Source organism: Apteryx mantelli, chromosome 1 (genome assembly GCF_036417845.1).
Source record: "Apteryx mantelli isolate bAptMan1 chromosome 1, bAptMan1.hap1, whole genome shotgun sequence".
NCBI classification, from domain to species: Eukaryota; Metazoa; Chordata; class Aves; order Apterygiformes; family Apterygidae; genus Apteryx; species Apteryx mantelli.
Window position 1 is genome coordinate 24489677 of NC_089978.1, and position 6541 is coordinate 24496217.

General features: G+C 42.8%; 1 protein-coding gene across 3 annotated transcripts in view; it reads right to left on the reverse strand.

The window, feature by feature from the left end:
- Positions 1 to 6181, reverse strand: part of LNX2 (ligand of numb-protein X 2) — a 61112-nt gene extending 54931 nt beyond the window's left edge. For 2 of the 3 annotated variants that reach the window (XM_013962134.2, XM_013962132.2), the window contains exons 1-2: positions 1828 to 1973; positions 1103 to 1197 (exon numbers count right to left, since the gene is read on the reverse strand). The gene's annotated coding sequence lies outside the window, so the exon portion shown is untranslated. Of the gene's footprint in view, positions 1 to 1102; positions 1198 to 1827; positions 1974 to 6109 lie in introns of those variants that run through there. The other variant, XM_067290747.1, reaches the window with a different exon arrangement.
- Positions 6182 to 6541: the final 360 nt, after the last annotated feature.

The following is a 6541-nucleotide window of genomic DNA, read 5'->3' on the forward strand; positions in this document are numbered from 1 at the left end:
TGAAGCTTTAATGTACACATAGAGCTAACGTACACAACTTTATAAGACATTCAGATAAAATGTACAGACTCACGAGTACACAAGAATATCTGTGCTTTTTAGGTGCTGTGACCTAGATGAAATCAGCTTTACCTTCAGCACTTAAAAGGGATTAAAATAATTAAGAAGCAAACCTAAATTCTGAAGGCTTTCAATACTGAACAAATAGCATTTTATACAGCCTTAGTATGAGGCAGGAAACCCTGGGATTTTTAAAGCTTTAATCTTAATTAGAAGAAACAACAATAGCTTAGTTACAGACTAGTTGTAGAAACAGTCCTGTAATTGATGTATACTGATTTTTGATTAACATGAATTCAAGAAAAAGGCAAGATCTAGCACAAGAACACAGAACTATTTTACTAGCTCATCAAGATCTCCAGACTTGGTGGGCCTCATTAGTTTCCGTCAGTAACAATAAAAGGCTGAAAAAAACCATCTAGAACAAATAAAAAAATAATAATCAAGAGAGGAAAAAGGCTAGAGAGAAGGAAATTTTAATCAACCTGCGTGAGAAGAAGCTTGACTTGTTAGCTTAAAAAAGTTAATTTAAGTAACAATGCAAGCAGCCTCAAGGAGTGGAGGGAGCTTGCATGATAGCTACTGTGTACATATACTGTATTAAAGACAGTTAAAGTTACACGATCATAATGGACTATGGTTTATACCAAACTCTTTAAACATGACCAGAAAGTTTACACAACACATTAGGATCTGTCTATGTGGTTTTATGACATATCAATCAACTTTTCCTCACATTTATTTCCAACTAAATTTTAAACAACTTAATGAAAAAAAAAAAAATCAACAGGAGAAAAATCAATGGTACGGGTTGGGGGGAACAGATCTATTAAAAAGATGTAATGCATTAACTTGGAATGAACAATAAGGCATCATCTGCCTGAAGTGGCAATAGCTGTTACTTTGATATCTCCAGTTTTGTAGAAGCCGCCTAACACAATACATATGTAAGTACCTAATTTGTTGCAGACATTCAGCACACCATCCATGAGGTGTGCATGGATATTAACATCTCCCATGCCCTCCCTGAAATGTCACTTACTCTGCTTGGGTAGGTGTAGGCTGACTCACGTATCGCAACCGTACAGTGACTCATCAGACTCTGTTCTCCGGATAGCAAAGTCATTGCCTTGTACACTGGGCAAAAGCAGACATAGAATGGATTTTAGATGTATTCTGCAAACAAATCATTACTGAAGGTGATGGAAGAACAAACTGCTTTGCAATCAAAACATGGTTATCTTAAGGGGATTGGGTGGGGGGGGGAGTTACAGGTTTTTTTTTTTTTTTTGCTGGTGTAGCGTGTAGCAATGTCAATCAGGAGAATGATTTGGATGATGTCACTATATCAGCAGAAAACCCTAACAGAGGTTCTATTATACTGTCATAAGAGTACATTTGCTGATAAAGTTCATTTAATTTGGGGACTGATGCAAGGTACACAGACAAAAGCACATTCACATTATGATAAAATACAATGCATCAAAAAAGCAGATTTATTGATACTAGCCAACCTTTTTTTAGATGAAGACCTCATTCAGCAATGCCAACCAAAATCTGATTGCCAGAAAAATCACAAAATGTCTAGATGCTGAAATGTCACTTGATGTATCGGGGGGGGGGGGGGGGAACATCACGCACTAGTTCTTTCAAAGTAAACACAGAATTCCTGTGGCAGAACACGATAGCTTATCCAAGCAGAATACAACATTCACTGAAAACTATTTCCATTAACTGGCTTCGCTATACAAGTTAGCTACACGTTACCTCGATCTGCTGGCTTTGCTGGAAGTATGTTTCCCTTAGGTCAAAAAGCTCTGCTGCCCCAGCGTTCTTTTCCTATATATGACCTCAGAGTTGGGATGAACACCCAGGCTGAAAAGATACGAGTTTAGAATCCTCTGACACTAACATTTTTCATAAAGGTATCCATGGATAAGAATATTGACTTGAATATTACTACAGTCAGTAATAAGTAACTGTGCTTATCCTGATTATTTTCTAGCCATAACAGTGACATCCTGACATATTCCACAGGGCTTGCGCAAGCTCTTAGGCGACAACTGTAAGAACACAAAATCGTGAGGTTACCTCGAGAGGGATAAGAAGGCACAGCCTATAACACATTTCCAAACCACTTCCACTGTAAAGAATTTATCAGTGCAAAAGTAGGTAGCTTGCCACTCACTTTTCCCCAATGTGCTGAAGAATATTTGACACCACCACACCATCCCAGGAAACGTAACCCAAAAGCCCTGCTTTGCCTTTCTACAACTACTGTTTTTCTCCCTTCTCCCAGCTACAGATTTGTTCTCCTTTAATGCATACCACTTACACTTGTGTTTCACTCCTAGAAACATTTTGGTAGGAACAAGATAAATAAATCATATTTCCTTTTCCTTCATGACATGAAACTGCTTATAACTACCATTTACAATATTTTAAAACAGTATCTGTTTATATACTGGATATATTCCTCAGTCAAACTGAATTTTGCTCTACAGCCAAGGGTTCTACTTATAAATTCTGTATACTACATGAACTAATACCTAAGCATTAGCAAATCCCTGCAATGAGATATAACAACACATTCCTCTCTACAGAATGAAGGAAAAACAGCTAGACAAAATGCAATGTCTACCACTCCACCCCAAAGTAAACCAATGCTATTTTTCTAGACTGTCAGGCAAAAATTAACTTATAAATAATATTACTCTAGCACATTTATAACCTCCCAATTCCCTTATCACCTGATTTGGTCTGTTTTGCTGAGACAACAGCAAGAAAATTCTAGACATTCTTAACAAACTACCACAAATACAGAGCAACATTACAATTTGCTTACTTAAAACAAAAAAGAGGCTGAAAACATTAAGCCGAGCTACTGCAAAATTCCACTTTCTAAATAAAAATACTTTCTATTGATGAGTAACTGCAGAAGTGTAAAATATAATTTAAAATCTTGCATGTTCAAAAGTTACCTGATTTTATATCAAACAACTGCCTACTTACACAGACTTTTGTTTTTACCATGTAATGCATTGCTCATCATAAGACTCATGGATTAGAAACCTCCCCTCTCTTCCTAGCCCAAATACCAAAACGCAAACTGTCCTAAGTTATTTGGGAAACTAATATTCATTGAAATAAACATCTAAGAGAATGCAAACTTTATTTAAGTAAATTCATATGATCAAAAATACTTCCAAAAATGAAAGGCATGTCTGTACTATTGCAAAGCACAATTTAAGTATGAAGTCAGTTTATCTACAGTACTCCTACCATCTGTAAGGGAAGGAGACCCATGGCACAGCTGGGAGTATTTTCTTACACATCAGTAGATTAACCAACCCTCACTGTCAAACCAGAAGTCATTACCTATATGATGTCATGCAAAAGACAAAAACAATCAGGATCAAAATGTGGCAGGTTTATCCCCCAAACTTGCAAACATAAATCCTGGCCCTGAAAACATTTACCCACAGGCTGCACATCAAGCCTAAGAATAAACCCACTAATTTCACAAGAAATATGTGAACATTCAAAATTTAACATATGCACAAATGCCTACAGAACTGGGGCCACCAAAAGCACACACTACAACATTATTGTTTTTTATTGCTCTCTAGACATCATGACCTAACAATTACATAATTAAATAATGACATTTAAAGGATTTTCATCTTTAAAAGGCATTATGATTTCTAAACAACAAACTCCAATGACCTAATAAAGCAATTAAGAAGCGTGCAATTCAATGATGTCACTTTAAATTGCTTTTGCAAACTAAATCAACAACGAATTTTCAAAGATCAAAGACAAACCAGTGACTATACCAAATAGATTTCCTGTGTCCTCTGGTGCCTTGTACACCAGGGAGCATTTTCATTCTGAGTGAAAGCTGTTTTCTTATTAGTTACAGCTCTTAATATCTAATAGCTCTTTAAACAAGCAGCATCTTTCTGATTTAAGAAATTAATTTATATTAATCCAATGTCTAATATACAATATCACTTTAAAAAAGAAATGTGCAAGGATATGATGTAAGCCTCACTTCTCCTTCACAGTGGTTTTCAACCATATTTAAAGCATTTTTTACGAGAAAGATGGGATTACAAAAATCCTGTGAGGGGATATTTTGAAGTATTTTCAGTAGACAGTTTTAACTGGAAGCTAATAATCTTCTGCTGTTTTTTCGTGACACTGGCCCATAATCATATTCCGAGATTCACAGGCAAAGCCTTAAAACAAAACAAAGTTTCACTGAGGTCACCAAGGCTTCCATGAGAGCCGACTCCACGCACATGCAAAAGGTTGCAATATCAAAGCCAGCATTTTTCTAATTATATATGATATGTTAATTTAAAAAACAAGCCTTGTAAAACCTAACTGTTCAAGGGAACAAAACTTTTTCACCCAGTCACCAGCTTGCACTCCTCTTGCAAAGTTTCATTCCTAAATTGTAGCTTAATGTCTAAACAAATTAAAAGGAAAAAAAAAAAAGTTAAAGACCTGCATTAGGAAGTCATGTTGCTTGTGCAAACCTCAGACCTGAGTCTAAGGCCCTGGGTTATCTGTTGCTGAAGTCACTAAGGCAGAGCTAAGGGTCAGTAGGGTAAAAATTCATTATAGAAAACTCCAATTTAAAAAATTGATGTGTAGGGGGGCTTTTATGTTTATCGAGAGATTTTAGAATTTTAATAATACAGAAGTTTTGAAATAGTGTTCTTTGCAGTTTCCCAAATTCGGGGTTTATCATTTCATGCAGCACTGTGTTTAAGGAAGAGAAGATTCCTCCCTCAGTGAGCTGCTGCAATTAAAAAAGTAAATGCTAGAAGGGCCCTATTAAGTCTTATGGTTCTAGAAAGTGCGCTTATATACCTTGTTTCCACTCTGAGAAAATTTGTTTTAATAAAGTCACGGCAGCATATGGTACTAACATGTTTATTTTCCAAGTGGGCAGGGACATTAACTGAAACCATCTGATGCTCCTTCTTAAGCCTCCTTGATCTGCTGCTGGCTTGTAGCTTAGAATAAAACATCGTGAAGCCAAAAGCAATTGGGGAGTAAAAAATCGGGCAATCAAATTGTTTATTTAATGAGAGCCCGACTCAGAATAGTTTTTCTTTTGAACAAAAGCTCAAATGCACTTACAATTTAAAATTTATTCCCAGAGACTATCAAAGATACCCCAAAGCTAATCCGTAACAGATATATTTACTTTGTATGCAAGGACAAAAATAAACCCACAATATCATGTAATTAAAAGAGGAATTAGATGAAGCTCAGAAGTACTTAATAGTGGCTTTCTAGGGAAGTAAACAATCAGATGCTATGCATTAGGAACATGGTAGGAAGAGTCACAAGGGACTGTCATATTTGTCACCACCACATCCAGAACAACTGTTTTCTCACTTAGCTGACTGAATGCTAGTATCTTGTCAAGAGCAAGAAGAATTTTGAGCTACGCCTCATTCAAGTTTAGAAGACACTAGGTTTTAAGTTTTTAAGCCGCATTTCCAGCGATTAGAGGCAACGAAGGGGGAACAGGAGAGCCTGTGCCGGAGCCCCGATGACCAGATGCAGCGTTTCGCGACAGCGGTCAGTCACACGCGCCCGCGGAGACCCGACACGCAGCTGCGATGCGCCGCGGCGCCGCCGCCGCTGTAAAGCCGCAGCCCGCAGCCAGCCCCGCACGGGGCTGTGCGCGCAGCTGCGCGTCCCTCCTCCCACGCGCGAGGGATTTGACTCCTTTCCTAGTTTTTCTTTCGGAAAAATAAACAAGCCAATGCGCGAACACAGCGGGCTGGCGGCGGCGCAGGGCAGCACCCCAACGGGCGAACGAGACCCCCCGCCCCGGCGCGCGGCCCCCGCCCGCCCCGGACTTGTTGCGGCCCCGCCAGGCCAGGCCCGGCCCGGCCCGGCCCCGCCGCCGCCTCCGGCCACCAGCCACCGCCCCGCGGGGCCGAGCCGGGAGCTGCGCCGAGCGGCGCCCGCGGCACCCGCCCGGCCCCGGGCCGCCGCCGCTGCGGGCCGGGGAGCTACTCACCGCCGCCGGCTCCCGCCGCCGCCGCGGCTCAGCGCGGCGCCGCGCTCGCCTCCATGCCGGCGCGGAGAGCCCTTGCGGCGGGGCCGGCGCGGCCCGGCCCGCCCCCGGCCCGCCCCGGCCCGCCCGCGGCGGCGCCCCCGCCCGCCCCGCCCCGTCCTGCCCCTCCCGGCGGAGCGCGGCGCAGCGCCGGGCGGCGCCTGGGCACCGCGGCCCCGCCGCGCTGGGCCGGGCTGCGCCGGGCTGCCGCCCCCGCTCCGCCGGCAGGAGCCCCGGGCGCCGGGCCGGGCCGGGCCGGCCCCGCCACTCGCCTGATCGCAACCCGCGGCGACGGTGGCGGGGGCCCGCGGGTACGGGCGTCGAGCCCGCGGGCCGCCTCCGTCCCGCCGCGGGTTGCGATCAGGCGAGTGGCGGAGCCACCCCGGCCCGGTGTCG